This window comes from Rhinoraja longicauda, chromosome 29 (genome assembly GCF_053455715.1).
Source record: "Rhinoraja longicauda isolate Sanriku21f chromosome 29, sRhiLon1.1, whole genome shotgun sequence".
NCBI classification, from domain to species: domain Eukaryota; kingdom Metazoa; phylum Chordata; class Chondrichthyes; order Rajiformes; family Arhynchobatidae; genus Rhinoraja; species Rhinoraja longicauda.
In genome coordinates this window covers 19,229,108-19,252,593 of record NC_135981.1, presented here as the reverse complement: position 1 = coordinate 19,252,593, position 23,486 = coordinate 19,229,108, and the positions used below count along the sequence as shown (strand labels likewise).

Below are 23,486 nucleotides of genomic sequence, written 5' to 3'. Positions count from 1 at the left end.
TTACAAGGCCAGGACAAACAACATGAATGGCAAGGCCATAGGGAGAACAGTGAAACTTCAATAGTCTGGCACACTCTGACTTTAATGTGTTGGTCTAGCAAATTTTCAAGATTATTGGACATTACTTCTGCTATGGTATGAGTGAGATTAATTTTGGCATAAAGTACAGTGCAAGTATCATTATGGAGTGCTATCCATTTTTTGCATAAAACCTTTTTTCAGTGGGATGGAATATTTTACATTTGACAGACGGTCCCATGGTGTAATGGTTAGCACTCTGGACTTTGAATCCAGCGATCCGAGTTCAAATCTCGGTGGGACCTCAGAACATTTTAATAACGTTCAATTCAACTAAGAGTTGGTTGTCAGTTTCAATGGGTTCTTTCACTACCCTGCTGGTCTTTGGAGACACAAATCTCACGGATTCAGACATTTCAGCAGGTTATCTCCAAAAATTGAATTACTGTAATCAGTCGATTTACTTTAAGCTTCTTTGGTTTTAAACAGCCCAGTGTTTGACTTTTATATGGTGAAACTTTGCATGTCCAAAAGCCTCTTTTGATCAGAAAAGCAGGAATGATTCTTGAGCAAAGATATAGGCATTGGGTATTTTCAAAAATCAACCTGTATTTGTAGTGCATGTAGATTAAACAACTTAAATTAAGCAAAACACACACATAAATATATATATATATATATATATAAAATATACACACACACATATACTCAGCAGCCAATCCACAGACTAATCATCTGGAGCTGTGTTGTAATACATTATCTCCTCCAAAAAAATATTCCCCGGGATTTTAAATTTGATTTTGAGAATTTCTGTCTCTCCTGGGAATTCCTCGTTATGTGAGACAATAGAGAATAGGTGCAGGAGTAGGCCATTCGGCCCTTCAAGCCAGCACCGCCATTCAATGTGATCATGGCTGATCATTCTCAATCAGTACCCCGTTCCTGCCTTCTCCCCATACCCCCTGACTCCGCTATCCTGAAGAGATCTATCTAGCTCTCTCTTGAATGTATTCAGAGAATTTGCCTCCACTGCCTTCTGAGGCAGTGAATTCCACAGATTTACAACTCTCTGACTGAAAAAGTTTTTCCTCATCTCCGTTCTAAATGGCCTACCCCTTATTCTTAAACTGTGGCCCCTGGTTCTGGACTCCCCCAACATTAGGAACATTTTTCCTGCCTCTAATGTTTCCAACCCCTTAATAATCTTATATGTTTCGATAAGATCCCCTCTCATCCTTCTAAATTCCAGTGTATACAAGCCTAGCCACTCCAGTCTTTCAACATATGAAGGCCAACATTCCATTGGCTTTCTTCACTGCCTGCTGTACCTGCATGCCTCCTTTCAGTGACTGAGGCACTAGGACACCCAGATCTCATAGTACGTCCCCATTTCCTAACTTGACACCATTCAGATAATAACCTGCTATTCTTACCACCAAAGTGGATAACCTCACACTTATCCACATTAAACTGCATCTGCCATGCATCCGCCCACTCACACAACCTGTCCAAGTCACCCTGCAACCTCATAGCATCTTCCTCACAGTTCACACTACCACCCAGCTTTGTATCATCTGCAAATTTGCTAATGGTACTTTTAATCCCTTCTAATCCCTTCTGTGCTAAAGGATCCAGCAGGACATCCAAGAGCCCAATACAACTCCTTTGGAATCAACATACAAATTATCTTTCCAGTGTTGTTTAATCCAGTGTTTCTTAAACTGGTGAATGGTTCACCCAAGGGTGAATGAAATTATTTTTAGGGTGAATGAAACCAGAGCGGTGAATGAAGGGTGAATGACTTAATTTATTCAGATATTTATATATTTCTTTCTATACTTAAAAAAGGCATTGCCATTAAAGTGGTTAGTAAGCTCTTATTGGTTTTAATAGCAGTGGAGCTGGAAATTTGATATGTTTATTCTCTGTACCTATGGTTTTCTAATTTCAAAGTAGCAGGATCGCATGGGCAACTGTTGAACTGTAACTTTGTGTTGCCAATTTAGCTACTTTTCTGCTAGCACTAGAATTCTATTTATATATATATTTACTGTACTTCAATCTACCAGCACTTATTAGCATCAAGCAGCATGAATTCTAGCTATATTATGGAGATTTGAGCCCCATTTTTAGGCAATCTAAAGTTATATTGTGCCATTTTCTTGTCGTGATATTCTGCATTTTCTATTCTAGCGACTTCAGTATTTTGTGAGTTTGATTTGCAGATTAAGACACTTTATCCTTGTTGAAGTACCTAAAGAAACCAGCTCTAGAGGAAGGGTGTGCAGGAGGAAGTAGTTCATTTCTGAAAAAAAGTAAAACAAACAGGACAAGAGGAGGTGTGTTCAGGAGATGTCACTTGTGAAGGGTGACAAGGAAACTGAAGATAACAGGGGAGGGGGAGGGAGGGAAGGAGAGGGAGGGGAAGGGGAAGTGGAGGGGGAGAGAAGGGGTGGGGGGATAGGGAGAGAGGATGTTGCACCAATGCAGGAGAGGTTTGGGCCCAACGGGTCCACTTGGTCTAGTGACTTCTATTTTTGAACATTTGAATCGGCTCAACTTGTCACTTCAAGGTAAAGAAGGTGACATCTTCGATGTCCTTGGGAAAATAGAAGCCATGAAAATGAAGATCACCACGTGGCATATTAACATTCGTAAAAGCAATTTCTCCAATTTCCCACATTTGGAAAACTTCCTCAGAGTGTGAGTGGGAAGAAAAGCAACCTGATCTGGAGAAAACACTGACGGACATAATTTCTGACCATCTGCAGTTGCTGTCTAAAAATTTTGAAACATATTTTCCTCAGAAGCATCTGCAGGATTTGGAAAATCAGATGTGGATAGTTTATCATTTTATCAACAGCCACATCAAGTGAGCAGATTTTGGGGAAATGTCAGAAGTGTTGATGGAGCTTCATTATGACTTCACTCAAAAATCATCTTTTGAGATGTACTCCTACTATGGAGACTATTGGATTGGATGACTTGTTTTCTCTGAATACAAATCAATTGCCTTGAAGGCCCTTCAACCATTAGTGATGATGACAACAACATTCCTGTCCAAATAAGGATTTTCGACCTTGGTAGAATTGAAATCCAAAAAAATGCAATTCACTTCAGTATCACAAAATGCTGGAGTAACTCAGCAGGTTAGGCAGCATCTAGGAGAGAGGGAATGGGTGATGTTTCGTGTCGAGACCCTTCTTCAGACTTCAGTATGTTGATTCTGTAATGCGGGTTTCTTTGAAGAAGGAAATTGAACCTCGGTTTGAGAAGCTTGTCACAGGAGTAAAGGAACATCCTAGTCATTGAGTTCACAAAATGCTGGAGTAACTCAGCAGGTCAGGTAGCATCTCAGGAGAGATGGTATTGTGAGCTTTCATCGGGGAAAGTTATATTAGTTGGATACTAATATTTTAAATCACATACTCCATGGTTTTTTGAGCTAGTTTTCCAATTTTTTTTTCTCCAAGTAATCAAGCCTGAAAGGGTAGGATGGGGCTGAAGCCCAGTGTTTAGACGTTGGAATGTTTTTTTTATGATTCTAATAGAATGATTTTCCAATTCCAACGGTAATTAAACTTCTTTTTTTTCACTCCTAGTTTTCTTTACATATTTTTAAGACGTTCACAAAGTTGAATAAAATAAACACATAAGAAATGAGTTGATTTATGTTTTTTGCTCATGTGACATATAAATTGTATATAAAATTATACACAAGAGAGAATAAGACGAAAATCACCAAAAAAAACATAAGAAAATTTAGTCGAGGGTGAATGGAATTTTGTGATAAAGACTCAAGGGTGAATGACACTGAAATAGTTTAATCCACAAAAGGGCAGGGACACAAGAAACTGCAAAGGCTGGTACTGCATGAAAATATCCAATGGCAACATTGAGAAGGCACGAATTGCAGGACAGAATTGCAGAAGGCAGAATTGCTCAACAGGTCGAGCAACTCAAAGATACAAAAAGGCACTGCCTGACCCGCAGTTACTCCAGCACTTGGTGTCTTTTTGTTGGTAAACCAGCATCTGCAGTTCCTTGTTTCTATCTACCAACTAAAACAAAAGTTTTAAAATGCTTAAAAAATTGCAAGAAATTAATGATATCGTTGCTGTAGATTGTGTTGTTGTTACTGACAACCAATTAATACAAATTGTGCAGTGTTAGCAATTTATGGAAAAATGTGTCGAGGTCCCACCGAGATTTGAACTCGGATCGCTGGATTCAAAGTCCAGAGTGCTAACCATTACACCATGGGACCGTCTTGTGAGCAGCTGCGAAACAGGACGCTTAATAAGGGAGTGTGTGCCTGGTGTCTGTCCCTTGGGTCGTACCTGCCTGGTGTCGCGGTGGGCGGCGAGGCGCCAGCCCGCTGGAGGCGGCGGGAGGGAGGGAGGGGGAGAGAGAGAGAGAGAGAGAGAGAGAGAGAGAGCATCAGAGCGAGCGGGCGGCGGCACTGTTCCCGCCAGCCGGGCGCTCACGCCGCCGGAAAGTGCCGAGGCCGGGTTACGTCACCGGCCGGGTGACGTCGCGGGCCGCTCGGCTCTTTCCGCCGCGGGAGAGAGAAGGGGGAGCGCGCCAAGCTCCAGGGCGCGAACTTTATACCAAAGATACCAGAGGAGCAAGATGGACCACGCGACTCTTACAACCGTCGTCAGGCACGGGATACGTCTCAGCGCCATTTTAGTAAGCAGATCTGTGTGATAGACTGGGCAGTGTTCTCAATTCTCTGCGACTTCTTCGTATATAAAATGTTTGCAAACAATTATTTTTGTTCAACTTAGAAACATAGAAAATAGGTGCAGGAGTAGGCCATTCGGCCCTTCGAGCCTGCACCGCCATTCAATATGATCATGGCTGATCATCCAGCTCAGTAGCCTGTACCTGCCTTCTCTCCATACCCCCTGATCCCTTTAGCAAAAAGGGCCACATCTAACTCCCTCATAAATATAGCCAATGAACTAGCCTCAACTACCTTCTGTGGCAGAGAATTCCACAGACTCACCACTCTCTGTGTGAAGAAATGTTTTCTCATCTCTGTCCTAAAAGACTTCCCCCTTATCCTTAAGCTGTGACCCCTGGTTCTGGACTCCCCCAACATCGGGAACAATCTTCCCGCATCTAGCCTCTCCAACCCCTTAAGAATTTTATATGTTTCTATAAGATCCCCCCTCAATCTTCTAAATTCCAGCGAGTACAAGCCCAGTCTATCCAGTCTTTCCTCATATGTAAGTCCCACCATCCCAGGGATCAATCTGGTGAACCTTCTCTGTACTCCCTTTAAGGCAAGAACGTCTTTCCTCAGGTTAGGAGACCAAAACTGCACACAATACTCCAGGTGCGGTCTCACCAAGGCCCTGTACAACTGCAGCAGAACCTCCCTGCTCCTAAACTCAAATCCTCTTGCTATGAATGCCAACATACCATTCGCTTTCTTCACTGCCTGCTGCACTTCTTGGATAAGTTGATGGTTGACATTTATAACTATTTCTTGAAGAGTTGCTCCTTTGTGATCTTTAAACTTTGGATGTTACTGATTGAATATTTGCACTAGAGATCCACTCTGTTTGTATCTGGCCAATTGATCATATTTAATGAACTGTTCTTCTTTGCTTTCTCTGTTAATTTGTATTTCACCTCCACGTGCTGTATGTCTTTTTGTTTTATTTTAAAAAGTAATGGAAGCAGAGATTAGGCATTTGCAAACAATAGAACTCTACTGTGTCCACAATATAATTGAAAAGACATTTAACTTAATACTTAGAACCAAGAAAATTTGAATCGGATTAGTTAAAAACCCTTGACAGTCACTAAAATGACCACTGCTGCCTGTCGTGGTACAGAAGCATGAATCCAATTCAAATAGACACAGTGGTGGAGTAAATCACCAGGTCAGGCAGCATCTCTGGAGAAAAAGGCTGGGTGATGTTTCAGGTTGGGACCCTTCTTCAGACAAGGGGAGGGGAAGGCGAAGAGCTGGTATAAATCAGGACCTGATCTTTTCATTGGTTAGCTGATATCCGAAACAGTATATCTCGCACACAAAATGTGGTTCTGGTTGATTACTGCGCAGACACCTCATAAGTGGTTATCTCACGCAGGCCGGAGTGATGTAAATCTTACCATGAATGACAGAAATAAAAAGTGTAATTCTTGTTTGAATGATTTAAAATTGAGGGGGTTGGTGCAACATACTGCTAACCCACAAATGTGTCGTTATGAGATATTCGCATTTGAAAAATCCATAAATTGTAGGGACGTAGGGATTGGTTGGATGGTCGAACCCTCGGATTGGCTAGCGAGGTCACGAGGTGGATTAGCGCGGTAGATTCGAGTAGTCTAGCGTTGGAACCCTTTTAGGTAAGACGTTAGGTAGTAGTCTAGAGCTTTGAGTGTTGCATATGGTCTCTAAAGCATCTGGGGGGTGGAGACCATGTGGGGATTATCGGCGTCTTAACGCTGCAACCCGGCCTGACCGCTATCCGATCCCTCACATACAGGACTTCTCAGCCAGCCTCGAGGGGGCTACAGTTTTTTCAAAAATCGATTTGGTGCGGGGATATCATCAGATCCCTGTCCACCCACCGGACATTCCCAAGACGGCTACGATTACTCCGTTCGGGTTATTTGAGTGGTTGAGGATGCCGTTCGGTCTCAAAAACGCGGCTCAGGCATTCCAACGTCTTATGGACCATGTGGGTCGCGGATTGTCTTTTGTATTTATTTATCTTGATGACATTCTAGTGGCTAGTCGTTCGGTCCCAGAGCACCTGGTCCACCTTCGCACTGTGTTCCAGAGGCTGCAAGACCACGGTCTGATCGTCCACCCGTCCAAATGCCTATTCGGCCTGTCCGCGGTGGATTTCCTGGGTCACCGAGTCACATCGGCCGGGGCCACTCCTTTGCCCGCTAGGGTGGACGCCGTCCGAACCTTTCCCCGCCCTACCACCATCAAGGGTTTGCAGGAATTCGTGGGCATGGTGAATTTTTATCACCGGTTTGTGCCTGCGGCAGCTCGGATCATGCGCCCCCTTTTTCAATGCCTCGCGGGTAACCCCGTTGAGTTGGTTTGGTCCGCAGCTGCAGAGGCGGCTTTTGCCGCGGTTAAACAAGCCTTTGCCAACGCCACCATGCTCGTGCACCCCCGTTTTTCTGCCCCCACGGCCCTGCCTCAGACAGGGTGGGGTTTTGGAGCAGCAGGTCAACGGTCACTGGCAGCCCCTGGCATTTTTCAGCCGGCAGCTCGCAAAACCTGAGCTAAAATACAGTGCCTTTGACGGGGAGCTCCTGGCCCTCTATTTAGCAGTTCGCCATTTCCGATATTTTTTGGAGGGCCGCTCTTTTGTTGCCTACACGGATCACAAACCCCTTACGTTTGCTTTTTCTAAGGTTTCTGATCCGTGGTCGGCCCGCCAGCAAAGGCATCTCACCCTCATTTCTGAGTTCGCCACATCGCGGGTAAGCTTAACGCCGTGGCTGACGCCCTGTCCCGGCCGGCCACTTCCTCTGTTGCTGCGGTGGGGGGCGAGGTGGATTTCCAGGAGCTAGCGGAGGCTCAGCGCCTGGAAGGAACTGCCTCAGCGTACGCCTCCGCAGCCTCGGGGTTGCGGTTGGAACAGGTGGCGTGTGGCCCCACAGGTACCACACTTTGGTGCGACGTTTCCCTTCCCCGCCCTCGCCCGGTGGTGCCGACCGCCCTGCGGCGTAAGGTTTTTGAGGCCATTCATGGCCTGGCACACCCGTCCATCCGGGCGACCTCGGTCATGGCGGCCACCCGATTTGTCTGGCACGGCCTGCGGAAGCAGGTGGCCGCCTGGGCCCGCCCCTGCGTCCCGTGCCAGACCTCCAAGGTCCACCGCCACGTCCAGCCCCCGTACCAGAATTTTGTGGTTCCCCCCGTCCGTTTTTACCACATCCATGTGGATTTGGTTGGTCCATTGCCATACTCTAGGAGCTACACTCATCTACTAATGGTGGTCGACCGTTTTACTCGTTGGCCGGAGGCTCTTCTGTTGTCGGACACCTCGGCGGCCTCCTGTGCACGGGCCCTGGCGCTGCATTGGGTTGCCCGTTTCGGCGTCCCGGCTGTCATCACTACCGACCGGGGCGCCCAATTCACCTCGTCCCTCTGGGTCGCGCTTGCGCAGCTGTATGGGTCCCGCTTGCAGCAGACCGCCGCCTATCATCCCCAAGCTAACGGGATGGTAGAGCGTTTCCATCGACAGCTGAAGCCGTCCCTCTGTGCCCGCCTGACCGGCTCTGACTGGGCCGACCAGCTGCCTTGGGTCCTCCTCGGCATTCGCACGGCCCCTAAGGCTGATGTGGGTACCTCCTCGGCGGAACTTGTCTACGGTTCGCCCCTGCGGGTGCCGGGTGACATTATTCCTTTTTCCTCCCCCTTGCCGTCGTCCGTCCCGTCGGTTTTGGCTTCTCTCCGGGCGCGGGTAGGTTCCCTGGCCCCAGTCCCAGCCTCCAGTCACGGAAGTACAGCAGTGCACGTGCCGGCGGACTTGCAGGATTGCAAGTTCGATTTCCTCCGGCGGGACTCCCATCGCCCCCCTCTACAGCCGGTCTACCAGGGCCCGTTCTGGGTGCTGAAAAGGGGGACGGTTACCTTCACGGCGGGGTCCTTCCCGCCTCCTGCCACGCTGGCGGTACCGGCCTCCCCTCTTCGTACGTGTTCGGGTCGGGCGGTCCGGGCGCCCGTGCGGTACGGTATCGAGGGTTCTGGGGGGGGGGGGGTCATGTAGGGACATAGGGATTGGTTGGATGATCGAACCCTCGGATTGGCTAGCGCGGTCACGAGGTGGGTTAGCGCGGTAGATTCGAGTAGTCTAGCGTTAGAACCCTTTTAGGTAAGACGTTAGGTAGTAGTCTAGAGCTTTGAGTGTTGCGAATTGTCACGGGGTTTTTAGAGCTGTTTAATAAACTTTGACTGCAGCATCCATCGCTATCGGACTCACTACAAAATCACCAAAAAAAACCCAAGATGTTTGCCTATGTTATTTGACCAGCTTATCGGTTGAAGTTAAATATGACATTTTTACAGGTTGTAGGGTAATGGGCAAGGATTGTGTTAATGCAAGTAACTCATTTTTCACAAAAGTGAGGGTTAGCGCTATATTGCACCGACCCCCTCAATTATATGTTAAATACAAAACTAAACTATGGTAGCAATGTACATTATTCATGTCTAAAGCTAGCACTTCTGTATCAGTGTAGGTATATTTGCATTACATTTTATTACACTAATATAGAATGAAAAAATATCTTGGCATGTGTTCATAGTTATTTTATTCACAATATTAGGATTTCTGGAAATAAGTTTGATGTCACTGTTTGCGAATGTGTATGGGTGGGCTCTAATGAATTGTATGTGAGAGAACAGTCATGGAGAGAGGGAGAATAAGTTGCTAAAGAAATAAGAGGAAATGATAAGAAAGAAACCAGAGATATATATGGAGGCGGTTGGAGCAGGATATGGAGGCGGTTGGAGCAGGATAAAAACGTTCCCACACACTTTAAAAGAAGTGGTCTGGAGGACGCCGTTGATTGGTGGAAGCGGACTAGAGGAAGCAGCTGATTGGGCGTAACCCCGGGGTTGTATTTCTGCTTTTTGTTCGTACTTTTAGTTAAGGGTTCGGTGAGTTAATGTAAGGGGTTTCTGCGTCGAGCTTTCGCCCGACCTAAGGTCCCCGTGCCTTGCTCTGATCCCTTGACCAGGCCGTGCACACTGGTTCCCCGTGAGTGGTTCGACCCACTCACCCCTTACGGTTCTAGACACTGGACTTAGATGCAGGAGCTCTTATAGTGCAGAAAAAATTCAACCAGACCAGATTTGAAAACCAGGGTTTAAATGAAAAGGCTTTTATTCAGCACTTGGGACTATTGTCCATGAATACTTATACAGTTCTATAATACCTGTCTATGAAACACATACCGAATCACACGAATACTTATAACTATGAATCATTAAACACACACCGTTCCACAGGACAGATACCCGAATGCCTTTTTCGCTGATCTTTTGAAAACACACAGTTCCACAAAACATATACACGAATACCCTTTTACTTATGAATTCTTAGACACACAGTTCTACAAGACATACACACGACTGTAAGATGGGGAACGTACGACGCATCGCAACCTTGACCAACACATATTTTAATACACACCCAACGTTTATTCACAACCACCCTCCCGTCTACACTAAACTATGTCCAGGATATGTAGGATTTGGAGTACATGCTCACCATGGGGTTATTACTGGGGTTACTGGCTGTTCGTTTTGCAGTATTTCTTCTCGAGTTGCGTGCCTGTTCCTTTCTCTTGCATCCGTTCTTCTTGCCTGTCGTTTCTTCCTCCTGTATTCGTTTGACTTCTTCTTGACTTCAGTTGACTGCGAACCCGGTTTTCTCTGCGCTTCTTGACTGTGCTAGACTTAACTTTTTCACCCAAAAGTAGTGGCCAGTTATACTATTTCTGACCCGTCCTATCTCCCGCCAGATCTTGGAATCTCTTTGTTCAAAAAGATATGTATGAGTTTTTCTTCTGATCTGCGCTTATGTTCGGGGATACCGGGGATGGCCAGACGGTGTTAATTGGGATTTTGTTGTGAGGTGATGGGTGTTAACTGGTTTCCCATCACCTACCAGGTAGTTTTCTATGGGCTATTTATTGTGCCCCCTCAACGAGATGAACTGTTTAGGTCGGCTTGGGGCATTGTTAGTATGCTGATGTCTGGACTCCGACCTGGTTTCGTAGGTTTCTGCATGGCCAATACCCATCCTTTGTTCTGGCCATGATTTTGCAGAAAACCTAGAGACTGGGATGTAAGGTTTTTACTTTTTGTGGCTGGTCACGAGGTCCTGCGGCCATTTTAGGACCCACGGATTGTGACATCCTTTGTTAATCTGACCGCAGCCTTTCTCCGCTATCAGCCCCAGTCTCCCGTTTAAAATGTCCAAACTGCAGCTCTTTGGTTTGGTGTTGCTTTCCAAATGAGGGAAAACTTCTCAAATCTTACATTAAGGGTTCAGTGCTTTTTAGTAAAGGTACAGTTTAAAGGATTAAGAGGGATTTGATTTAATTTGGGGGTAAGACATGTCAGGTGAGATCGGCCCCGTGGAATGCTCATCCTGCAACATGTGGGACATCAGGGATATTGTCGGTGTCCCTGATGACTACGTGTGCAGGAAGTGTGTCCAGCTGCAGCTCCTGGCAAACCGCATTGAACGGTTGGAGCTGCGGTTGGACTCATTCTGGAGCATCCACGATGTTGAGAAGGTCGTGGATAGCACGTATAGTGAGCTGGCCACACCACAGGTAAAAGATAAGCGGACAGAAAGGAAACGGGTGGCCACTAGCCAGCGTAGCAGTAGGCAGGTAGGGCAGGTAGAGTCCCCTGCGGTCATCTCCCTCCTAAACAGATATGCCATTTTGGATACTGTTGGGGGAGATGGCTCATCAGGGGAAGGCAGCAGCAGCCAAGTTCATGGCACCGTGGGTGGCTCTGCGGTAAAAGAGGGGAGGAAAAAGAGTGGAAGGGCTATAGTGATAGGGGATTCAATTGTAAGGGGAATAGATAGGCGTTTCTGCGGCCGCAAACGAGACTCCAGGATGGTATGTTGCCTCCCTGGTGCAAGGGTCAGGGATATCTCTGAGTGGCTGCAGGACATTCTGGAGGGGGAGGGTGAGCAGCCAGTTGTCGTGGTGCACATTGGCACCAACGATTTAGGTAAAAAACGGGATGATGTCCTACAAGGTGAATTTAGAGAGCTAGGAGATAAACTTAAAAGTAGGACCTCAAAGGTAATAATCTCTGGATTACTACCAGTGCCACGTGCTAGTCAGAGTAGGAATAGGAGGATATTTCAGATGAATACGTGGCTTGAAAAATGGTGCAAAGGGGAGGGATTCACATTTTTAGGACATTGGAACCAGTTCTGGGAGAGGTGGGACCAGTACAAACAGGGCGGTCTGCACCTGAGCTGGAATGGAACCAATGTCCTAGGGGGAGTGTTTGCTAGTGCTGTCGGGGAGGATTTAAACTAATGTGGCAGGGGGATGGGAGCAGGAGCAGAGAGACAGAGGGGTGTAAAATGAGGGTAGAAGCAACAGGTAGCAAGGTGAAAAGTAAAAGCGGCAGGAAGACAAATCCAGGGCAAAAATCTAAAAGGGCCACTTTTCAACATAATTGTATAAGGGGTAAGAGAGTTGTAAAAACAAGCCTGAAGGCTTTGTGTCTCAATGCAAGGAGTATACGTAATAAGGTGGATGAATTAAATGTGGAGATAGTTATTAATGATTATGATATAGTTGGGATTACAGAGACATGGCTCCAGGGTGACCAAGGCTGGGAGCTCAACATCCAGGGATATTCTATATTCAGGCGGGATAGACAGAAAGGAAAAAGAGGTGGGGTAGCGTTACTGGTTAGAGAGGAGATTAAAGCAGTGGAAAGGAAGGACATTAGCTTGGAGGAAGTGGAATCGATATGGGTAGAGCTACGAAACACTAAGGGGCAGAAAACGATAGTGGGAGTTGTGTACAGGCCACCTAACAGCAGTAGTGAGGTTGGGGATGGCATCAAGCAGGAAATTAGAAATGCGTGCACTAAAGGTGCAGCAGTTATAATGGGTGACTTCAATCAACATATAGATTGGGTGAACCAAACTGGCAGGGGTGCTGAGGAAGAGGATTTCTTGGAATGTTTGAGAGATGGTTTTCTAAACTAACATGTCGAGGAACCAACGAGAGAACAGGTCATTCTAGACTGGGTATTGAGTAATGAGGAAGGGTTAGTTAGCAGTCTTGTTGTGCGAGGCCCCTTGGGCAAGAGTGATCATAATATGGTAGAGTTCTTCATTAGGATGGAGAGTGACAAAGTCGATACAGAAACAAGTGTTCTGAACTTAAAGAAAGGTAACTTTGAGGGTATGAGGCGTGAATTGTCCAAGATAGACTGGCGATTGATGCTGAAAGGGTTGACGGTGGACATGCAATGGAAGGCATTTAAAGGTCGCATGGATGAACTACAACAAGTGTTCATCCCAGTTTGGCAAAAGAACAAACCAGGACAGGTAGTGCATCCGTGGCTAACAAGGGAAATCAAGGATAGTATTAAAACCAAAGATGAAGCATACAGATTAGCCAGAAAAAGTAGCATACCAGAGGACTGGGAGAAATTCAGAGTCCAGCAGAGGACAAAGGGCTTAATTAGGAAAGGGAAATAGATTATGAGGGGAAACTGGCAAGGAACATAAAAAGTGACTGCAAAAGCTTTTATAGATATGTCAAGAGAAAAAGATTGGTTAAGACAAATGTAGGTCCCTTGCAGTCGGAAACAGGTGAATTGATCATAGGGAACAAGGAGATGGCAGACCAATTGAACAAATACTTTGGTTCTGTCTTCACTAAGGAAGACATAAACCGTCTGCCGGAAATAGCGGGGGACCGGGGGTCTAATGAGATGGAGGAACTGAGGGAAATCCAGGTTAGTCGGGAAGTGGTGTTAGGTAAATTAAATGGATTAAAGGCAGATAAATCCCCAGGGCCAGATAGGCTGCATCCCAGAGTGCATAAGGAAGTAGCCTCAGAAATAGTGGATGCATTAGTGATAATTTTTCAAAACCCTTTAGATTCTGGAGTAGTTCCTGAGGATTGGAGGGTAGCTAATGTAACCCCACTTTTTAAAAAGGGAGGGAGAGAGAAAACGGGGAATTATAGACCAGTTAGCCTAACATCGGTAGTGGGGAAAATGCTAGAGTCAGTTATTAAAGATGTGATAGCATCACATTTGGAAAGTGGTGAAATCATCGGACAAAGTCAGCATGGATTTACCAAAGGCAAATCATGTCTGACGAATCTTATAGAATTTTTCGAGGATGTAACTAATAGAGTGGATAAGGGAGAACCAGTCGATGTGTTATATCTGGATTTTCAGAAGGCCTTCGACAAGGTCCCACATAGGAGATTGGTGTACAAACTTAAAGCACACGGTATTGAGGGTTCAGTGTTGAGGTGGATAGAAAATTGGTTGGCGGACATGAAGCAAAGAGTAGGAATAAACGGGTCCTTTTCGGAATGGCAGGCAGTGACTAGTGGGGTACCGCAAGGCTCAGTGCTGGGACCCCAGTTATTTACAGTGTATATTAATGATTTGGACGAGGGAATTGAATGCAACATCTCTAAGTTTGCGGATGACACGAAGCTGGGTGGCAGTGTTGCCAGAGTGACTTGGATAGATTAGGCGAGTGGGCAAATGCATGGCAGATGCAATATAATGTGGATAAATGTGAGGTTATCCACTTTGGCGGCAAGAACAGGAAAGCAGAGTATTACCTGAATGGTGAACGATTAGGAGAAGGGGAGATGCAACGTGACCTGGGTGTCATGGTGCACCAGTCATTGAAAGCAAGCATGCAGGTGCAGCAGGCAGTGAAGAAAGCGAATGGTATGTTGGCATTCATAGCAAGAGGATTTGAGTTTAGGAGCAGGGAGGTTCTGCTGCAGTTGTACAGGGCCTTGGTGAGACCGCACCTGGAGTATTGTGTGCAGTTTTGGTCTCCTAACCTGAGGAAAGACGTTCTTGCCTTAGAGGGAGTACAGAGAAGGTTCACCAGATTGATCCCTGGGATGGCTGGACTTTCATACGAGGAAAGACTGGATAGACTGGGCTTGTACTCGCTGGAATTTAGAAGACTGAGGGGGGATCTTATAGAAACATATAAAATTCTTAAGGGGTTGGAGAGGCTAGATGCGGGAAGATTGTTCCCGATGTTGGGGGAGTCCAGAACCAGGGGTCACAGCTTAAGGATAACGGGGAAGTCTTTTAGGACCGAGATGAGAAAACATTTCTTCACACAGAGAGTGGTGAGTCTGTGGAATTCTCTGCCACAGAAGGTAGTTGAGGCCAGTTCATTGGCTATATTTAAGAGGGAGTTAGATGTGGCCCTTTTTGCTAAAGGGATCAGGGGGTATGGAGAGAAGGCAGGTACAGGCTACTGAGCTGGATGATCAGCCGTGATCATATTGAATGGCGGTGCAGGCTCGAAGGGCCGAATGGCCTACTCCTGCACCTATTTTCTATGTTTCTATGTGTGTGTGTATATATGTACATAAAGCATAAAGGTCGATTCGCCTTTATGGTTGATGTACATCATGTGAAAAATAAGATGAAGAGAGAAATAGAGCATTGCTTTAAATCAGTTCCTTCTGATCCATGAGAAGGAACTTTGAGATCTATTTATCTCTATCTTGCCTCTCACTCACAAACACACATATACACACAAACACACATTCATATAAACAGTGCAATCAGAAAGTATTCAGACTCTTTCACATTTTGCTACGTTACAGCCTTATTTTAAAATGGATTGTTGTGAGGCAAATGAAAATTATTTAACTTTATTTAAGCTTTAAGCAACTCATTTCCGTAATACATAGCTTCAAAGCGTCTGGAAATTATCGCAGATTCCGCAGGCCTCGCCCGCCCGAGAGTCCCGCACATGCGCACACTTCATGGATTAAATTCTTTTTTAAAAAATCATCAATCTACACACAATACCCCATAATAAAAAAGCAAAAGCAGGTGTTTAGAAATTTTTGCAAAGTAATTAAAAAGAAATAACTGAAATATCACATTTACATAAGTATTCAGACCCTTTACTCAGTACTTTGTTGAGGCATCTTTGGCAGCGATGACAGCCTCAAGTCTTCTTGGGTATGACACTACAAGCTTGGCCCACCTATATTTGGGTAATTTCTCCCATTCTTCTCTGCAGATCCTCTCAAGCTCTGTCAGGTTGGATGGGGAGTGTCGATGCTCAGCTATTTTCAGATCCCTCCAGAGATGTTCGATTGGGTTCAAGTCCGGACTCTGGCTGGGTCACTCAATGACATTCACTGAGTTGTCACAAAGCCACCCCTGCGTTGTCTTGCCTGTGTGCTTAGGGTCATTGTCCTGTTGGAAGGTGAACCTCCGCCCCAGTCTGAGGTCCAGAACGCTCTGGAGCAGGTTTTCATCATTGATTTCTCTGTACTTTGCTCCGATCCTGACTAGTCTCCCAGTTCCTGCCGCTGGAAAACATCCCCACAGCATGATGCTGCCACCACCATGCTTCACCGTAGGTATGGTATTGGCCAGGTGATGAGCGGTGCTGCTTGGCATTCAGGCAAAAGAGTTCAATCTTGGTTTCTCAGACCAGAGAATCTTGTTTCTCATGGTCTGAGAGTCCTTTAGGTGCCTTTTGGCAAACTCCAAGCAGGCTGTCATCTGCCTTTTACTGAGGAGTGGCTTCCGTATGGCCACTCTACCATAAAGGCTTAATTGGTGGAGTGCTGCAGATATAGTTGTCCTTCTGGAAGGTTCTCCCATCTTCACAGAGGAACTCTGGAGCTCTGTCAGAGTGACCATCGGGTTCTTGGTCACCTCCCTGACCAAGCCCCTTCTCCCCTAATTGCAAAGTTTGGCCGGGCAGCCAGCTCTATGAAGAGTCCTGGTGGTTCCAAAGTTCTTCCATTTAAGAATGACGGTGGCCACTGTGCTCTTCGGGACCTGCAATGTTGCAGAAATTGTTTTATACCCTTCACCAGATCTGTGTCTCGACACAATCCTGTCTCGGAGGTCTATGGACAATTCCTTCATCTTCATGGCTTGGTTTTTGCTCTGACATGCACTGTCAATTGTGGGACCTTATATAGACTGATGTGTGCCTTTCCAAATCATGTCCAATCAATTTAATTTACCACTGGTGGACTGCAATCAAGTTGTAGAAACATCTCAAGGATAATCAATGGAAACAGGATGAACATAAGCACAATTTTGAGTGTCATAGCAAAGGGTCTGAATACTTATGTAAATGTGATATTTCAGTTATTTCGTTTTAATTACTTTGCAAAAATTTCTAAACACCTGTTTTTGCTTTTTTATTATGGGGTATTGTGTATAGATCGATGATTAAAAAAATAGAATTTAATCCATTTTAAAATAAGGCTGTAACGTAGCAAAATGTGGGAAGGTGAAGGGGTCTGAATACTTTCTGAATGCACTGTAGATCGGTGACAGAACCTGAATAACAAGGGCAGCAGTTGCTGCAAAAGATGGCTCACTGCCAACTTCTTGTGGACAATTAAGAATACTGAGTAAATACTGGGCTGGCCAGTGAAGCCGGATGTGGAATGTGGATGAATAAGAAAATCAGGTCTGAAGTTTAAAACTGAGCCACAATAAACTGCAGATAGAAACACAGAAACATAGAAACCTAGAAAATAGGTGCTTTTACCCCACATCCCTTGATTCCTTTAGCCCTAAGAGCTAAATCTAACTCTCTTGAAAACATCCAGTGAATTGGCCTCCACTGCCTTCTGTGGCAGAAAATTCTACAGATTTACAACTCTCTGGGTGATTTTTTTCCTCCTCATTTCAGCCCTAAATGGCCTACCCCTTATTCTTAAACTGTGGCCCCTGGTTTTGGACTCCCCCAACATCGGGAACATGTTTCCTGCAATTAGCCTGTCCAATCCCTTGAGAATTGTATATGTTTCTATAAGATCCCCTCTCATCCTTCTAAATTCCAGTGAATATGAGCCCAGTGGATCCTTTCTTTCATCATTTGTCATTCCCGCCATCCTGGGAATAAACCAGGTGAACCTACGCAGCAGTCCCTCAATAGCAAAATTGGTTGCTATATCTGCAATGAGATTCTTAAGATGGTAGTAACATTTCCATTGTGGACTCGCGTGTCCTTCTGATCTCTGATCGGTGAGTTACTCTGTCAAAGCGATAGATTTTAAGGTGCAACAACAAGCTAGACTTGATAGAATGAAAGTTCTGAACCTGATACCTAACCCGAAACGTTTCCAACTCTCAGATGTATACAGAAAGTCTGTACTGACTGCACCAAAATGCAAGGTCCACCTTATGTCCACTATCCTCTGAAGATAGAGTATATCAAGTCAAGTCAAGAGTTAAAAGGTTTAATTGTCATATGCAGATGCTCAGCATAGGAGCACCCCGAGGCTGCGTACTCTCCCCTCTCCTTTACTCTCTCTACACCAACGACTGCACCTCCACAGACTCCACTGTCAAGCGTCACAAGTTTGTGGCCGACACCACCCTGATTGGGCTGATCGAGGGTGGGGAGGAATCTGCCTGCTGACAGGGAGTGACACACCTGGTGTCCTGGGGCCATCGCAACAAGATAGAGCTCTTAAGACAGTGGAATTGATTGTAGACTTTAGGAGAGTTCTCCCCCCACTCACCATCAACAACACCACAGTCACATTTGTGGAGTCATTTAAGTTCCTTGGAACCATCATCTCCAGGGACCTTAAATGGGAGGCCACCATTGACTCCACAATCAAAACGGCCCAACAGAGGATGTACTTTCTGCGGAAGCTGAGAAAACACAGTCTGTCATAGCCAATGATGGTCCAGTTTTATACTGCCATCATAGAGTCCGTCCTCACCTTCTCCATCATGGTCTGGTGTGGCTCAGCCACCATGCATGACATCCGGAGGCAGTGCATCATTCGATCAGCCGAGAAGGTTGTTGGCTGCATCCTTCCCCCCCCCATCGACGAACTGTACATTGCAAGGGCCAGGAAGAGAGCGGGTAAGATCATCTCTGACCCCTCTCACCCTGGCCACAAACTCTTTGAAGCACTTCCCTCTGGAAGGCGACTCCGGACTGTCAAAGCAGCCACAGCCAGACATAAAAAACACTTTTTTTTCACGAGCAATAGCTCTACTCAACAACCAAAAGTCTGTAGCCTCCTTGTGCTCTGGTATTTTATTTCATTCTTCACTTGTTTAAATTATAATGATTATTTTTAATTGTCTACTGTATACTGTGTTGTTACTTGCAAGTAAAGCACCAAGGCAAATTTCTTGTATGTATACCTACTTGGCTAATAAAATTATTCAAATCAATTAAATTCAGTACTGAAACAGAACAATGAAACTCTGACTTGCAGTAGCACAACACGTTTGTAAACACAGTGCTCAATAGATAACATAATAAACAGACAAAAAGAAGTTCATTTAATTAAAAAATCCCATCATAGAGCAAAACAAAACAAAAGCCCAAAGTGCATCCAAAACATTCATCCAAAGATCATCTTCACCTTGCCAATGGGTGACCCATTGATCCAGCAAACTGAAATAATGCACCTGCAGAAAGACAATACGGATTCCAGCAGAAGAAAGACACAGAGTGCTGGAATAACTCAGTGGGTCAGGCAACATCCCTGGAGAACAAAGACGTCCAGTGCTTCAGGATGAAGGTGGCTCAAACAATCTACACTCAAATGGCACTTAAATTAAGTTCCCTTTGTCCGAGGAGAAATGATAACATCTTAAAGATATTATTTTCTTCTCCTGTTTTTCTTGAATTGCTACGTTTAAAAGCCATCTTTCCCGCAATGAAACTTGCATACTCAACGGAAATTCACGGTGGGTTTGCTTATTTTTAATTGCGAAACGTGGGTTCCTGGAACATGCTGGAGGCAGATTGAGACATATGCATCACATGCAAGCAGATGAGGTTAGTTTATCATGGCAAACTAGGACAGATGCTTGATTGAATCCAAAATAAATTGTATGCTAAAATGGAACAATGAAATTCTTACTTGCAGCAACACAATAAGTTTGTACATACAGTACTCAATACATAACCAAATAAAAAGACGTTTAAAAAATCTGTTAAACAAAAATGGCAAAGAGGTGCTGTCGCTGCAGTGCCAGAGATCCGGGTTTGATTCTGACCATGGGTGCTTGTCTGTTACAGAGTTTGTACGTTCTCCTCCTGACCTGCGTGGATTTTCTCCGGGATAGCCGGTCTCCTCCCTCACTCCAAAGATATACATCCCTCCCCCTCTTCGTCCCCCCCCACCCTCTTCTCCCCCCACCCTCTTCTCCCCCCCACCCTCTTCTACCCCCTCTTCCCCCACCCTCTCTTCCCCCACCCTCTCTTCCCCCACCCTCTCTTCCCCCACCCTCTCTTCCCCCACCCTCTCTTCCCCCACCCTCTCTTCCCCCACCCTCTCTTCCCCCACCCTCTCTTCCCCCACCCTCTCTTCCCCCACCCTCTCTTCCCCCACCCTCTCTTCCCCCACCCTCTCTTCCCCCACCCTCTCTTCCCCCACCCTCTCTTCCCCCACCCTCTCTTCCCCCACCCTCTCTTCCCCCACCCTCTCTTCCCCCCACCCTCTCTTTCCCCCCCCTCTCTTTCCCCCCTCTCTTTCCTCCCCTCTCTTTCCTCCCCTCTCTTTCCTCCCCTCTCTTTCCTCCCCTCTCTTCCCTCCCCTCTCTTCCCTCCCTCTCTTCCCTCCCTCTCTTCCCTCCCTCTCTTCCCCCCTCTCTTCCCCCCCTCTCTCTTCCCCCCCTCTTCCCCCTCTCCCCTCCTCTGTCCTACACCCCTCTCTGTCCTACACCCCTCTCCTCCTCCTACACCTCTCCTCCCCCACTCTCCCTCCCCCACTCCCCTTCCCCACCTCACCTCCTCCCCTTCCTTCTCCCCCTCCCCTTCCCCCCTTCTTGCCCCCTCTTCACCCTCCCTCCCCCTATTCCTCCCCCCCTCCCCCACCTACACCCCTCCTCCCCTCTCCCCCTCCCACCTCCCCTTCCTTCCCTCCTCTCCCTCCACCCCTCCCCCACACTCCCCCCTCCCTTCCCCCTCACCTCCTCCCCCTCCCCCACCCTTCTCACAACCTCCAACCTTCCTCCCCTTCCTTCTCCCCCTCCATCCCCCATTCTTTCCCCCTCCACCCTCCTTCCCCCCTCCCATCCTCCCTCCCCCCTCCCATCACCCTCCCCACTCCCCCCTCCTGTCTCCCTCTGCTCTCCTCCCCCCTCCTCCTTGTCCCTCCCCCTCCCTTCCTCCCTCCCTCCCCCCTCCCTCCCTCGGAGATAGATTTAAAATTTTAAATGTGAATAACTTTAAAAGTATAACACCGATTTCAATGAAACCTCTTCCATTAGCACCAAAGGGATGACGGTGAGTAAGGTGGGCCGAAAAATTGTGCGTTAACATGCACCGTTTTGGCTGGAGTTCAGGAACAAACAAACAAACAAACAAACAAGAGTTTTAGTATATAGACTAGACCAAGCGGATCCGTTGGGCCCAAACCTCACCTGCATCGGTGCAGCTCCCTCCCCCTCCCCCTTCCCCTCCCCCCTTCCCTGCCCCCCTCCTTTCCCCTCGCTCCTCCCTCCCCCCTCCCTCCCTCCTCCACTTCCCCTCCCCCCCACTCCATCCCCCTCAACCCCCCTTATCCTCCTCCCTCCCTCCCCCTCCCTCCCTCGGAGATAGATTTAAACTTTAAAATGTGAATAACTTTTCAAATATAACACCGATTTCCATTAAACTTCTTCCATTAGCACCAAAGGAACGATGGTAAGTAAGGTGGGCCTAAAATTGTCATGCTGTCGTGTACTGTTTTGGCAGTAGTTCAGGAACAAACAAACAAACAAACGAGAGTTTTAATATATAGATAGATGAAGAGGCATATGAATATTTTCTGTATCACAGGCACAAGTGACCATTATTGCTGTTGGGTACTAATGTTCTAAGTAAGATCGAGAGGCAAGGGTGATTAATTCTCATGTACACCGAAATGGAACAATGAAATTCTTACTGTGTAAGAAGGAACTGCAGATACTGGTTTAAACCGAAGATAGACACAAAAAGCTGGAGTAACTCAGCAAGACAGGCAGCATTTCTGGAGAGAAGGAATGGGTGATGTTTTTGGTCGAGCATCACAGGTTTGTAAACACTGTACTTAACTTATAACATAATCTACAAAGGATCAGGACTCTTCTTCAGACTCAACCCAAAATGTCACTCCACCTTGTTATCCAGGGGTACTGCCTGACCTGCTGAGTTACACCACCACTTTCTGTCCTTCGTTTGTAAAGCAGCATCTGCAGGTCCTTGTTTATACCGAATCCAGCAATTATTTGGTTTCTTTACTTAAATGTCTCAATAATTGATTAAATGTCAATAGACAATAGACAATAGGTGCAGGAGTAGGCCATTCAGCCCTTCGAGCCAGCACCGTCATTCAATGCGATCATGGCTGATCACTCTCAATCAGTACCCCGTTCCTGCCTTCTCCCCATACCCCCTCACTCCGCTATCCTTAAGAGCTCTATCCAGCTCTCTCTTGAAAGCATCCAACGAACTGGCCTCTACTGCCTTCTGAGGCAGAGAATTCCACACCTTCACCACTCTCTGACTGAAAAAGTTCTTCCTCATCTCCGTTCTAAATGGCCTACCCCTTATTCTTAAACTGTGGCCCCTTGTTCTGGACTCCCCCAACATTGGAAACATGTTTCCTGCCTCTAATGTGTCCAATCCCCTAATTATCTTATATGTTTCAATAAGATCCCCCCTCATCCTTCTAAATTCCAGTATATACAAGCCTAATTGCTCCAGCCTTTCAACATATGACAGTCCCGCCATTCCGGGAATCAACCTAGTGAACCTACGCTGCACGCCCTCAATAGCAAGAATATCCTTCCTCAAATTTGGAGACCAAAACTGCACACAGTACTCCAGGTGCGGTCTCACCAAGGCCCAGTACAACTGTAGAAGGACCTCTTTGCTCCTATACTCAACTCATCTTGTTACGAAGGCCAACATTCCATTGGCTTTCTTCACTGCCTGCTGTACCTGCATGCTTCCTTTCAGTGACTGATGCACTAGGACACCCAGATCTTGTTGAACATCCCCTCTTCCTAACTTGACACCATTCAGATAATAATCTGCCTTTCTATTCTTACTTCCAAAGTGAATAACCTCACACTTATCTACATTAAACTGCATCTGCCATGTATCCGCCCACTCACACAACCTGTCCAAGTCACCCTGCAGCCTTATTGCATCTTCCTCACAATTCACACTACCCCCCAGCTTAGTATCATCTGCAAATTTGCTAATGGTACTTTTAATCCCTTCCTCTAAGTCATCTAAGTCATTAATGTATATGTCAGATTCTATCAAAGGTATAATTGTTATGTTGTCATCATTATTTAAATCTGGGCGGTGCACACTGATTGTGGAGTTGTTCTCTGTTTTTAATAAATCATTGTAGTCAAGAGGTGCAGAACTCCAAGACGTACAGCGACTCAAACAATCTACACATTAATGACACTTAAATTTTGCTTTTTTTGGACCAAGTACGAATGATAACAACTTTAAGTTCTTATTTTCTTCACCTGTGCCCGTTTTGCTTGAATTGCTCTGCTTAAAAGGCATTTTTCTACAGCTACAGTTTCGTATTCAAGGGAAATTCAAGGTAGGATTGCTTATTTTTTAAACTGCTTTGCAAAATATTTTGATCTAATGAAAGCCCATATTAAAGCAGCAAACCTGCTAGAAATACTTACGTTTTCAATGGACTAGATAAAGTTTTGAAGAAATGTGGAAATTAGGAGATAAAGTCATGTAGGATAT

The 23,486-nt window shown here is 46.0% G+C and overlaps 1 protein-coding gene and 2 non-coding genes across 4 annotated transcripts in view; 2 read left to right on the top strand and 1 right to left on the bottom strand.

Moving 5' to 3' along the window:
• The first annotated feature begins 251 nt into the window (after positions 1 to 251).
• On the top strand, positions 252 to 323 carry trnaq-uug (transfer RNA glutamine (anticodon UUG)). The gene has a single exon. It is a non-coding gene; the product is annotated as a tRNA-Gln (tRNA).
• Positions 324 to 4,213: 3,890 nt separating this feature from the next.
• trnaq-uug (transfer RNA glutamine (anticodon UUG)) lies at positions 4,214 to 4,285 on the bottom strand. Its single transcript has one exon. It is a non-coding gene; the product is annotated as a tRNA-Gln (tRNA).
• Positions 4,286 to 4,592: 307 nt separating this feature from the next.
• Positions 4,593 to 23,486, top strand: part of LOC144607548 (beta-1,4 N-acetylgalactosaminyltransferase 2-like) — a 41,655-nt gene continuing 22,761 nt past the window's right edge. Inside the window, exon 1 of one of the 2 annotated variants that reach the window (XM_078424445.1) lies at positions 4,593 to 4,710. The gene's annotated coding sequence lies outside the window, so the exon portion shown is untranslated. The remainder of the gene's footprint in view (positions 4,711 to 23,486) is intronic. The other variant, XM_078424446.1, reaches the window with a different exon arrangement.